The sequence below is a fragment of the Peromyscus maniculatus genome, chromosome 2 (assembly GCF_049852395.1).
Source record: "Peromyscus maniculatus bairdii isolate BWxNUB_F1_BW_parent chromosome 2, HU_Pman_BW_mat_3.1, whole genome shotgun sequence".
NCBI lineage: Eukaryota > Metazoa > Chordata > Mammalia > Rodentia > Cricetidae > Peromyscus > Peromyscus maniculatus.
Genome location: NC_134853.1, coordinates 112486475 through 112498683, shown reverse-complemented (window position 1 = coordinate 112498683; position 12209 = coordinate 112486475).

Here is a 12209-nt window from a genome sequence, read left to right as displayed (position 1 = left end):
CACAAACAGAAAGTGTTGTTTTAGTCAGTATTCATTAAAGTGTGTTCCATAGTTCACTTTGTTTATGAATTAGGTTCTGATTTTGTGATACCTAATATAAATAACTCAATCTGTAACAATTTATCCAAAGAATGTTTTCCCCTTAACTTCCAGTCAGTTGTTGGTGCACAAATGAAAAGCATTGTGTCCAACATATAATCTGTGTTGTTAGTTGAGGAGCTCAATAAATACTTGATTATTTGACTGAACTGTCCATCCAAGCTAAAATAAATTACTATGAGCCTAGGTACATCTAAACTTTAATATTTTCAGCTCATTATATTCTAAAGCCATCCCAAGGAAAGAATATTTTCCCATTTAAAAATGGATTTTAGTTAATAAAGGACAACGCAGCCACACAGGTTGTAAGCAATCACAGTATATGACAAAATGTCATTCTTTTTAGAGAAGAATATTGAAATATACTGAAGTATATAAGGGTGATGTGGTATATTTCACTTAAGACATTCAGCAAATGCATAACAGAAATGCATAAATATGTACGAGACATGTACGAGAACATTGATGGCAGCACTCTTTCTTTCTTTCTTTCTTTTTTTTTTTTTTTTTTTTTTTTTTTTTGTTTTTTTTCAAGGTTTCTCCGTGTAGTTTTGGTGCCTGTCCTGGATCTTGCTCTGTAGACCAGGCTGGCCTGGAACTCACAGAGATCCGCCTGGCTCTGCCTCCTGAGTGCTGGGATTAAAGGCGTGCACGGCCTCCTGGCTTGGCAGCACTCTTTGTAACATTAGCACCAGAAACGGCCCAAGGAAGAGTAGATTGTAAATGAATTGAATACTATGTAACAAGGGTGAGCAAACCACAACAAAGAACAGCAAAAGGGGTGTAGCTCCTAATAACCAAGCTAGAGGTTGGGGATTTAGCTCAGTGGTAGAGTGCTTGCCTAGCAAGGGCAAGGCCCTGGGTTCGGTCCTCAGCTCTAAATAAATAAATAAATAAATAAATAAATAAATAAATAAATAAATAAATAAATAAATAAATAAATAAATAAATAAATAAATAAATAAATAAATAAATAACCAAGCCAAACAAACAAGGCCAAACTCAAACACATACACACATACACACATGGTCGACATCTTCATTTGGGTAAAACATCCCTCTGGTAGTAATGCCTGCTACCCGTGAATTAGAGGGTGATGACTAGGAAGGGGCACAAGGTGGCTGTATTTCTGCCAGTTTTACTTCTTGACATGGATGTTGATAGGGGTATTCTTTTCATGTGTGTGTTCCTTTAATACTTTATTACACTTAAAAAAACTCACATAAAAGATTCTACATATGACATTATGAAACTATCTTACTGAAGTCTTAGTAATTACTAAAATTGGATAATAAATGTATGGAGGCTCATTTCACTATTTCACTTTTCTTCCAACTTTTATGTCTCTGAAACTCTTCATATAAAAATGTAAATATAATTGAGAAATACATCACTAGGTGGGGACCTAGGGGTCCTTAACTCGTGAATTCTTGAGTGGTGGGCTTGGAAGAACAGTGCTCACCTAGTGGGCATGAGGCCCTGGATTTAATTCCCAGCCTTGCAAATTAAAATGGGCTCACTGGAGGCTCCTGAGAGGCTGCTAATATTCTAAAATTAATGGACTCTTCAAAAATACAGATTCAAGAATAAGTTAAGATGGTCAGGCATAGTGGTAACTGCCTGAAATTCTGACACTTGAGAGGCTGAGGCAGAAGGATTGCCTCGAGTTCAAGGTTATCCTGGACTATTTAACTACATAGCAAGACCCTGTCTCAGAAAAAAAAAAGAATAATTTAAGATTATATATAATAATTTAAGATGTATATAAAGGCATACATTTATTTATTATAGGTATGTATTACACTGAATCCTAAAAATAAGCAAGCTTCTGCCCCATCTTCTATACACAAAAATGTTCATTACTTTTTGTTTGTTGTTTTTTTCCTACTTCCTTTCTTTCTTTTTCTTTAAAAACAGAGTCTCGCTATGTAGCCCTAGCTTACCTGGAACCCACAATATAGACCAGGGTGGCCTTGAACCCACAGAGATACACTGGACACTGATTCCAAAGTGCTGGAATTAAAGGTGTGTGTCTCCATGCCCTGCATATAACAGTTTATTATAAAATTAAATTGATGACCTTAGAGATAACCAATCTAATACATACATGATCATGCTGGATTCCAGTGTTTTCTCATTCCCGTGTATGAAGAAAGTAAGCCAACTGCCAACACTGTGTCAAAGATACTGTTTTATATTTTTAGTCTCTACAAGAGAAATAACTTAAAGGAAGAAGCTCTTATTTTGGCTCACAGTTTTGGAGAAATCTGTCCTAGGCCAACTGGATCCATGATTTGGGGTTTGAGGTGAGTCAAAACAATGGTGACAGGACTGTGTGCCTCATGATAGCCAGGGAACAGCGAGAAGAAGCCTGCTTCAGTCTGCAAGCTTCCTCCTCTCCCTTTGGATTCCAGCAAGGCTTCCTGCGCTTTGGATAAGGCTACCCACATTCATGGTGAGTCTACCTTCCCCCTCAATAAATCCTCTCTGGAAACACCATTCTAGGCTCACTCAGAAGTGTATTATACTATTCCCTTAGGCATCTCTCAATCCAATCAAGCTGACAATCAAGATTAATTGTCACAGATGGGTCTCTTCTCCGACACCTGAATAAATTGCTATGCCTTTGTGATTCTAATGTCTATCCTGTGCCTTCTAAGGGCTGACCCTGAAAGGTCCACATAGAAAAGAAGTAAAAGAGAGGGTGAATCTCCTCAGGGCCATCCACCTACAACGGTCAGCAACTCAAGTTTCAAATTTAGCTGCAGAGTTGGACAAAATATCATTAATTAGTTGAGGAAGGAAAGAAAAATTTAGCCTGGAAGGAACAAGACTGTATGAATATTATGCTGTTAACATGAACTCTCAAAAGTTTGCCAAGAAGAAACTCCTGGATATGCATGCCAGACCCATTGTCTATCAAATTAGGCCACTTTTCTGCCCACTTTGAAGAGTGCTCTTTCTGAGTGTTATTAGTTAAGCTTAGGAGTGTAAAAAGGTGTTATCATGACACACGAAGAAAGAAATTATTTTCCTTGCTCTTTGCTTTATTTCTATGAATATGCTTTTTGTGTTATATATAATCAGAAAACGATTTCTGGGCCAAAGCTGAAAGTTAACAGCTCTAAGCATTGATTGATTTTTTTTTCCTTCATCTTGAAACCGTTTGTTAGATTATTCCTACCTTTTGTGCCTAAGTTGAAAAAAAAAATAATTTATGGCCGCCAGTTACAACTAAGTCAGTTTCTTCTCAAGCAAACTAACTCTGCTTGTTGCTTTTTTTTTATGTTAAAGCTCAAAAGGATTTCACACCTAGTCACCAGTGTCTGCATTGTAGTTAATAAACCATTACTCTCTGTGAACATTATGATTTTTCTACTATTATATATGCCTTAAATTAAAATTTTAAAAAAATCCCACTCCATTCAGTGCAAGTAAAATAGGCTTAACAGTGAGTAATTGCTGATCATTTTTGCCAGATATTTTTATTAGAATTACATGGTAACCACTAAAATGGGTTTGCATTTGCTTCGGGAACATTAATTTTCGGATTAAATAAAATACATGGTCTTATTTTAAATCAGGCTCATATTGTACAATAGACCAATTTTTTAAATGAGCTACCCTACACTTAATGTCATTAGTAAACAATACATTTAGTCACAGAGGAATACTAGGCTCATACATTTAAAGCACTTCAGCATCTTGTTATGCCAGCTGAACCCCAGCACAGTGATGCCACCTAACAATAGCTATTTATGTAACCAAATGGATACAGAAGCAAGGCTTCCCAGCACAGATGCTGCCTCTTGTCTCAGAAAAAGTCAAAATAGCAATTACGGTTTTATATGTGAAGTTCCCTTAGCATTCTTCAGGGGAGTCAAGAATTGTCATCCACATCTTTCTACAGACTTCCATCGAAAGTCTTCTCAGGGAAAATGTACCGAACATGTTCTTAGCTCCCTTGAGCGTCACCAAAGAGTCACATGACTTATCCTAAATTATGCCTGTTGTGCATAGAAGGAAAATGCTAAAATATTACCATAACTCTGCCATCAATAGCTAGGGTTTATCAACCACACACAAGGCAATGCACTAAAATTTTTATATGCTTAATTTCACTAAATACAAAAATTGCACTATAATTTAATTTTTTTTACTTTTATTTATTTTGGGGAGGGGGTCTTCGTGCAGGCTATGCTTTGCCTGTGTTGTGGAGCTCAGAGGACAACTGGCAAGAATTGGTTCTTTCCTTCCCCATTTTGGTTCCAAAGATCAAACTCAGCTTATCAAGCTTGGTGGCAAGTGCCTTTACCTATCAGGCCTGTACAAATAAATTTTACGTTCCCCCACTTTGCAGGTATAAAAATAGAAACTCAAAAAAAAAAAAGCACATGTAATATGCAATAGTTACATGGCCTAAATATGGTAAACTGGAGATTCAAAGAAAGTTTGACAGTAGACAGAAAATGACACTAGCCATCTTTCTAGCCTTTAAAAACTGTGGCTTGGTTTTTCTTATGTCTTCTACTTTCCTCTAAAGCCTCAGCATTTGCTGATGCAACAAAAGCTTTGTCGTTAACTGACTCCGTCACAATTTAAGTATGTGTGCAAGCTATTTGTAAGGAGTCTAATTTTTTATATTTGAAACAATCATCCAATTGTGCAGCATCCGTAGACATAAACAATAGTAGTAGACACTAAAGCTAAAGCAGTATAATTCCTAACTGCATTCTAAATTCTTATTTTTATATCCACAAATAAGTGTATCTCCCACCCCTCATCAGAGACGTTTCCTTTTGCAGCAGATAGAGACCATTACAGGAAGAGGCACAACTGATCAAAATGCAGAGATCAGCTAACCATGGGGAGCCTGATCTGCATTAAAACACATCCCCTATACCTAAGGCTTCTGGAAAACCTAGGAAGAGCTTGAAAGATTGTAAGAGCCAAAGGATCAGAACAAGGACATGCTTGTGTTTGTGTAGTGCGGTGGTAAGGGCAGGGGGGTGCTTGCATCTGGGAGAAGTTGAGGGGTAGGAGTTGGGAGCTGATCAAGATATATTGCATGAAATTCTCAAAGAATCAATAACACTATTTTTAAATGAACAACACAAAATTTAGCAGTACTCAAAACTGTGGTTAAATTCAACTTCTTAACTACTATCAATTATTTTAAAATGGTTCATATACTTTAAAATTCTATATAAATATTACTACACACACACATATATAATACACAATATCTGAATCCAAGACACATCTATGGGGTAAAAATCTACAGGAATCATCTGGTCCCTTTATGCTTCAGTAACCCACCTCAGAATCCACTCTCTATAGCACACACAGAGAACACACACACCCATCACATGCTTCTGTAACCTCAGCAGGGTTACTATAAGTAAACCATATTTGGTTAATTGCTCATTGTCTCAGACTGCTGTATGTTTTTATAACAATAAATCTGAGCCTACTTTGTTTCTAAAAAGAATTATGTGGCTACAGGTTTTGTCACTGAAATATCCAAACAGCATGCATGGTGTCTGGCATCTTAGTGAGGATCCGATAGCTGTGGCATGACAGGGCAAAGACGCAGACAAGGGAGCAGCAGCATGCAGAGGGGCAGACACACGAGCATCCCCTCTAACAAGCACTAATCCATTAAGGAGATTCAAGCTCTCACGACCTAACTGCCTACTACCAGGCTTCACCTCTGAAAGGCACAACATCACCACACTGGGAACTGACCGGCCCTGCACATGGACTTTTTTAAGCACATTCAAGCCAAAATACTGAACAAAAAAGAGAAATACCATAGAGAAGCTTTATCCATTTCCTGGTAGGGAGGCAGTTCTGATTGCCTAAGTTCCTCAAAAATTGGTATTTAACTCACAGTCTCACTGAGTCAGGTAGTTAAAATTCAAAACAAAAATTGGTCAGAATAACAATTACGTCAATAAACAAGGCATCGTCTCTCTCCTTTTTGTCCTTATAAATTTTTTATCTTCCTTTAACTCCTTAACTGTGGCTCTGATGCAGTCTTAGGAAAGAGAATGGACATAGACACAAGCATATTTTCAATGGATAATTTTAAATGGGAGCTTTTCAAAGTATTTCACCTTTATAGCTACCTCAAGAAGTGTCTCTTGTGATATATGCACTCTTTAGAGGTTTAACTAGAATCTGCAAAGTACATATTTCTCATTAAATACTTCACAACCAGTTTCCCTATAAAATGTTCAATTTTACATAAACCATATTTGCATTAAGTGTAGATTCATATGCAATCATGGTACAGTTTATCAGAGTGCAAATTTATCTTGCCTTATGAAAACAAGTAAAAAGAAAATTAACCCTTTGTCCAGAACTTTTAAATAATAATTCAATTGCATATATATTTAATAGAAAACAATTTAGTTTGTAGATTCATTTTGTGGTTCAATGATAAATTAATTAATGCCATATTGCTTATTTTGTCACATCAAAATAAATCAGCTAATAGCAGTGATATCTGAGACTTTCCTCAAAAGCAACTTAGTTGATGTATCATTTAATTTTTTAAATCTTTATTTATTTATTATTTATTTGTGTGTGTGTGAGAGAGAGAGAGACAGAGACAGAGACAGAGACAGAGAATAGAGGAGGTATTCACATGCCATAGAATGAGTATGGAGGTCAGAGGACAGTAGCTGGTTCTCTCCTACCATGTTAGTACTGGAGTTCAAACTCAGATCACCAACTGTGGTGGACTGAACAAAAATGCCCCCCACAGGCTCACAGGGAATGACACTCTTAGGACATACGGCCTTGTTGGAGGAAGTGTGTCACTGGGGGCAGGTTTTGAAGTATCAAGTGCTCAAGCCAAGCCCAGTGTAGCATTCTCTTCCTGCTGCCTGTGGATGCAGATGTAGAACTCTCAGCTCCTTCTCTAGCACCCTATCTACCTGCATGCTACCATGCTTCTTGCCATGAAGATAATGGAGTAAACCTCTGAAACTGTAAGCTAGACCTGTTTAAATGTTTTCCCTTATAAAAGTTGCTGTGATCATGGTGTCTCCTCACAGCAATAGAAACCCTAACTAAGACACCAGCCTTGCCACCAACTGTCTTTATCTGCTGAACTATCTTGATGCCCCTAATTTCAAAATATATATTACAAGACGGCTTTCTCGTGTGCTTCTGAGAATTCTCCAGCTATGAAGATGGTGAGCAACTGCTTCTGAAATACACTTAACACTTACATAGCAGAACTTAAACACTACTACAGAGATAAAGCACCATTTAAATGCAAGGCAGAACTGACTTTCTGATCCCTGTTCATTTGAAATAACAGGAGGCCTTCACTGCACAGAAGATAAACAAAGAACGTATTTCATTAAATTATATGTATATATATATATTATAATTTATATATAAAATATATAAACCTGGAAGTGACCACATCTTCCAATAGTTCTCTCTACATCTGATTCCACACTTTTTTTCATTTTATTGTACATTTTAAACGAAAATGTATACTATTAGTAGAACAAATAGCTTAATTAAGAGATTTGCTATAGAAAATATATTAATATTTAAGTTTTATTAACACTTCTAAATATTCTTGCTTATACAAGACAGAAATACTAAAAAACAAAACAAAAAAAAAAAAAAAAACACCAAAAAATTTATGAGGAGCTTGAGAGGCGATTGCAGATGCCGCACGTTTGTTTCCAGCCCCCACGTGATGGCACTAGTTCCGAGGGACCTGCCCCCCTCTTCTGATGTTCACTGGAACCAGTCACACCTGGGGTACACAGACATACAGGTGGGCACAGCACTCAGACACGTAGACTAAATAAATCTAAACAAACAAATTTTGATGGAAATAAAAATCAAAAGAAAGTATGTGACTATAAGAAGTTAATATCTTGAAAAACAGTTTGACCTATTTGATCTGCTTACATTTCAATGAAATATAATATGAGGTGGTTTATCAATGAATAATCCAAGTTATAAGACACCCTTTAAATATAATTACATTATGTACATAAAGTACAACTGTTTCCTATATTACACTAATCTACCTACAACATGAAAAGCATGTTTAATTAAGTGTTTTCAATGGACACAGAACTCTGAAGACTGGTGCTACACAATGTTAATTCAGATCTCTCAAACGAAAGTCATATAAACACTGTTGCGAATCTAAAATATTTTCATAAACATTTAAAAGGTGAAATACCCCCGATAAACTTAATGTTTGCCGGGGTGGTGGTGCATGCCTTTAAATCCCTTTCCTCGGGAGGCAGAAGCAGGTGGATCTCTGTGAATTTGAGGTCAGCCTGATCTACAAAGTGAGTTCCAGGACAGCCAGGTTGTTACACACAGAAAACCTCTCTTCAAAAACCAAAAATAACAACAACAACAAAACCTAACATCATATTCAAACACAATTGAGTGTATTCATAGTGGTATGGCTGTAAACCTAATGTTATAATCAAAGAAGAAGAAACTAAATCCAAAAGTTTTGCACTAAGAATAAAAAAAAGATTAAATCAGAAGTAATATGGCAGACAGCAAAGAAGATGGAAAAAATCAATAATAGTTCCTTGGCAAAATAAATAAAACTCCCACGGGCCACCATGGGCCAGCCTGGGTCCTCACGGCAAATATATAGTGGAGAAATGGGAGAGAAAGAGAAGCAAAGTGGTCCATGTGCTGTGGAGAGAGGCAGAACTGAAGAAATGAAGGCAGTGAGGTACAGGCTGATATGGGTGGCCTGCAGGGTGACATCTGGCCAGGGCTGCTGCCCCAGGACCATGTCTGGGTCCGTGGTCCTACCACAGCTGGGGTCTGTGTAGATGTCCATGGCCCATGTTGCCACGAAAGGCCACACGGATGCCCATAGTCCAGGCTGCAACCTGTGGCTGAGGGCTGTTTTGCCACTGGGGCCATGCCGATCTGAGTGACCTGCACTGCTACATGGGGCCATAGCGTAGCCTGGGCCTGGGCTGTTGCTGAGGGCCATGTCTGGGTCTGTGGTCCCCCTGCAGCTGAGGTCTGTGTTGCTGAGTGGGTGTCATTGAAACCATGGGTATTGAAATCTGGGAGCCATGCTGAGCTGACTCTGCCCTTGACTGACCCTGGAATAACTGGCCCTGCCCCTCACTGGACACTGCAGCAGGAGAGCTGGTCTTGCCCCTCATGGGAGAGCTGGATCCCAACACTTAGAAGAGATGGCCCCACCAATCACCATGGATGTGGGAGAGCTGGCCCTAATGGCAAGGGCCTAGGAGAGCTGGTTCCACCCCTTGCCTGAGGTGGGTGGTCCTAGTAGCCTGGACTGACCAGCTCAGTTACCACCCAGACCCACATCCTGGGCCTTGGGTTGGCTATCCCATCTATGACCTGCTGCAATGCTTGAAGGGATAGGCCCTGCTGAATAATAGCCTAAGAAGCCCCATGACTAGGGTCAGCAGCAGATATCCAAGAGGAATTTAGGGATGGAAATGGATCTGAGGGAGAAGAGAGGTACTGGAAGCTGGAAGGAGGTTAAACTGTGTTCAGAATGTATTGTAGGAGAGAAGAATCTATTTTGAATAACAGTAAAAACATACAATAAACACAAAGCTGTCTCTTCTCTTACTTCTATTCACCACAGTAGCAGAAATCTTAGCCAGGTAAATTAAAAAAGCAAATGCACCATAGTGAAAGGGAAGAGGTAAATCTATCTCCGAAGAGAGCAAAATAATATCTGCAGAAAACAAAAAAGCCTAAACTACAACCAAAAGTATTAGAGCTAATAATTGAATTCACTAAGGACTCAGCATACACAATCATGGAATATAAAAATTAGTAGCATTCCTATGGGCTAACAGTGAACTATCAGGAAAAAATAACTAAATAAACTTTGTTATAATAGCAAAATACAAAACACACAGGGATAAACTAGAGCAAAAAGGCAAAAGATGTAGACAATGAAAATTGTAAAGCATTGAAGAAGAAAATTAAAAGAAGATGTGGGTGTCTGGAGAGATAGCTTTTGCTCATCCATTGGAAGAATTAATATTGTTAAAATGAGCACAGTGTCCAAAGCGTTCTACAGACTAAATGTGATCCCTATCAAATTTCCAATAATATTTTCCAGAGATAAGAAAACAATCTTAAAACTCATACAGAAACACAAGGGGGCAAAGGATAAGTAGTTTCAGATATGCGAGATGAATAAGTCATGGATATCAGATTTTGTAGCATGGTGGCTGCTCTTAATACTGTTTTCTACACTTAGAATTGGGTAAGAGGGTAGATAATAAATGTCTTGAAATAAAAAGTGTGGTGAGTGGATGAAGTCTTGAGTGAATGTGTATTGTGGACATAGTACCCCAATACCTTAAGGCTATATATTCAGAATAGTGAGGCCTTACTCCAGTCCAAGTACAGATGATAACAGTGGTGTGTGTACAAAGTACCAACCACAGCTTCCTCCTCCCAGGTGACTGAAATAGGAAACTGACCCCTTGCAGAGAGCCCTACTGAAATTAGCTAACCCACCTGCTTGTTCAGATGTATAAAATACACATTGGTATATAATAAACACACTGAGTTTCTGGGCTACAGGTGCATCTTCACCCGAGCACACGGCTCATCAGAGGGCATAGCTCACCTAACCTCAGCTTTCCTGCCCATATGTCTGTTATTTCTTCAGTGTCTCTCTCTCCTTTCCAGTCAGTCCCAAAGTTTTCCGTAGAAATAACAAGTAGAGTGGTTGTTATGGGAAGCCAGGGGAGGGAGCAATGGGGAGTTGTTTAATGAATCTAGAATTTCATTGAAGCAATGCAGAGAAACTCTAGAATTTTGTATAACAAAAAAAATACATATGATACCACAAACTGTACACTCAAGGTTAAAATGGAAAATTTTACTTATGTGATTTTTTTTTATTTACAACAAAAATAAAAGTAAAAACAATTACTAAAACATTTAGCTTTTTGGAGTATTTGAAATTATTCTATTCGACACTTTGTCAGAATAGATTCATTTAACTTTACAAAATATCCCCTTGGGGAAGTTGAGGACCTAGGGAGGAGAATTCATGCTGCTCAGAACTGTGGTCAAGGTGCCTTCGCTCTGCAGTGGGTAGCAGCTAATGCACAGACTCGGAACTTGTCCAAGTGTTATATAAGTAACCGTGGGTGTTCAGCTGTGAGAGGGTCATCTCACACTTTGAGAAAGACACAGAAGCAAGAATGTTAAGGACCAGCAGAGGTCATCCTCGTGAATTCCTGGGAACTTCCCTAGCACCCGGTTTCTCTCTATCCCCATGATGTCTCCTTCTATCCTGGTATCTCTTTCACTGCTCTCCCACTCCATCCCTGTTCCAGCTCAACCATCTCATTCCCTTATGTTCTCATCCCCCATCCCCTACCCTCCATTGCACCCCCATGCCCAGTTTACTCATGGAGATCTCATCTATTTCCCCTTCCCAGGGCCATCCATGTGTCCCTCTTAGGGTCCTCCTTGTTAGGTAGCTTCTCTGGAGCTGTGGGTTGTAGTCTGGTTATCCTTTGCTTTACATCTAGTATCCATTTATGAATGAGTACATACCATGTTTGTCCTTCTGATTCTGGGTTACCTCACTCGGGATGATATTTTCTAGTTCCATCCACTTGCCTGCAAATTTCATAATGTCAATGTTTTTTTGTTTTGTTTTGTTTTGTTTTGTTTTTGCTGCTGAGTAGTTCGCTATTGTGTATAGGTACCACATTTTCTTTATCCATTCTTCGGTTGAGGGGCTTCTAGGTCTGGCTATTAGGAATAATGCTGCCATGGACTGCCCTAGTAATCAGATAGGAGATTACTCTAACTGTTATCATAGAGCCTTTCTCCAGTAACTGATGGAAACAGACACAGAGATCCACAGCCAAACACAGGGCCAAGCTCCAGGAGTCCAGTCGAAGAGAGAGAAGAGGGATTCTATGAGCAAGGGGCATCAAGATTATGATGGGGAAATCTACAGGGACAACCAAACCAAACTAGTGGGAACTCATGAAATTTAGACCAACACCTGTGGAGCTTCCATAGGCCTGGACTAGGCCCTCTGCATAAGCAAGACAGTTGTGTAGCTTGA